Source organism: Notothenia coriiceps, unplaced genomic scaffold (assembly GCF_000735185.1).
Source record: "Notothenia coriiceps isolate Sejong01 unplaced genomic scaffold, NC01 NC01_scaffold00029548, whole genome shotgun sequence".
NCBI classification, from domain to species: domain Eukaryota; kingdom Metazoa; phylum Chordata; class Actinopteri; order Perciformes; family Nototheniidae; genus Notothenia; species Notothenia coriiceps.
The window spans coordinates 1-1,847 of record NW_011362249.1 but is presented as its reverse complement, the minus strand read 5'-3'; the positions used below and the strand labels follow the sequence as shown (position 1 = coordinate 1,847).

General features: G+C 37.6%; 1 long non-coding RNA gene across 1 annotated transcript in view; it reads right to left on the bottom strand.

Moving 5' to 3' along the window:
* The window catches only part of LOC104958953 (uncharacterized), a 15,510-nt gene extending 14,047 nt beyond the window's left edge, over nucleotides 1-1,463 (bottom strand). The window contains exon 1 of the long non-coding RNA XR_799807.1: nucleotides 1,379-1,463. This is a non-coding gene — a long non-coding RNA (uncharacterized lncRNA). The remainder of the gene's footprint in view (nucleotides 1-1,378) is intronic.
* Nucleotides 1,464-1,847: the final 384 nt, after the last annotated feature.

Genomic DNA, 1,847 nt, shown 5'->3' with positions numbered 1-1,847 from the left:
CCCTTCCCGCTGCCTCCGCTCATTAGAAGCCAACCTGTTATCCATCCCCACCCGCATCAAGCACCGGACCTGGGGGGACAGAGCCTTCTCCGTCGCTGCCCCCTCCCTCTGGAACTCACTCCCACAACCCTCACTCTATCTGATGTTTTAGTCGCGTGCATTCCCCCGTTGCGGGACAAAAAAAGGATTTCTGATTCTGATTATATTGTACTAATATTATAAAATACTATATAATAAAATAAGCTAAAATATTGAGCAATGCAGACATGGGGACTTCTTAGTGAATCTCACACAGAGGTGGAAGAAGTACCTGGTGCTTTATCTAAAGAAATACTGCATACAAATACCTGGTTGCAAGTCCTTTATTTAAAGTAGTACTTGAGTAAAAGTACAAAGTGTTATCAGCGCCTAAAGAGCAGAATGGAAGTGACAATAAACTGACAGAACAATAATACCAAACAGACCAGCAGCAGTAAATCAAACTGCTCATTAAACCTGAACCTGGTCCTGATACAGGTCCAGAGAAATGTATTGACACAACAGCCTCCATTTCTGATGACATGAATGTCACCTGCATTTCCATCCATATACTGACTCTGATAAAAACACCTGAGATCCAAAGTGCCTTTCAGGTCATCACACGGTGTCTAAAGCATCCGATTCAAGGACTGTTCAATGACTTGTCAAGCTAAATGTAGGAGGACTAAAAACAACATATATGCAGACGCGGATCAGAGTTAATTATGGTTTCATGGCTGAGAATGTTTAAAATACAATGTGCAGATTTTCTTGCACTTAATTCACTCATGCATCGAGGCACGTGTAAAACAATAAAATAATGACGCACCTGCAGGAGATGCATGCAGATAGTAGATAGTCAAGAATAAATAAAAATATTAATAAATAATTCAAATAAAAACATATATTAAAATATAATAAGAAAATATTAAAATAATACATATTTCAAATAAAAAATATATTTTTAAAATATTAATTAATAATAACAATAGTTTCAAATAAATACATTTAAAATAATAATAATATATAAATAATGATTCTTGCATATTCAAGCACCTTTAAGGTCCATACCATTCTCAGAAACGTCAAACTACAAGCATGTGATTAATTATTGATGATGCAAATGCGTGCAATCTCAGGTTCAATAATAATCCTTTCATGAACTAATTTAAATGTGTTTAAAACATTTAATCTTCACTTTACCATTTCCCAATTTACTGACCACTAAAACTATATGGATGCTGACACAAATGGATATGAACAGGCAAACACGATGACAAAAAAAAAAGCCCCACTTTTTGTAAAAATAACCTTAAAAAAACAAATGGACTTTTTGAAGAAAGAACAGAACATTACGTACTCTGAGCTGGAGGGTGTGGCGGAGGATGGTTCCCTCTAAGGCGTGGATCCACTTCTCCCGCTCGTCTGCATCTCGGGCTGAAACACACACACACACCCTGTGAGACACTTTTTCCATACACACACATTAGGAGCGATTACACTGGGATTACACACACACTAATGACACAACACTGGAATGACATGAGGACGCAGTGAGGGACGAGTATTCATTGAGGAATTATTAGAAGATAGACAGGAAGTAAACACTAAAGGGAACAGCAGAAGAAGACAGACAGCCAGGAAGTAAACACTAAAGGGAACAGCAGAAGAAGACAGACAGGAAGTAATAACTAAAGGGAACAACAGAAGAAGACAGACAGGAAGTAAACACTAAAGGGAACAACAGAAGAAGACAGGCAGGAAGTAAACACTAAGGGCAACAGCAGAAGAAGACAGACAGGAAGTAAACACTTAAAACAGCAGAAGAA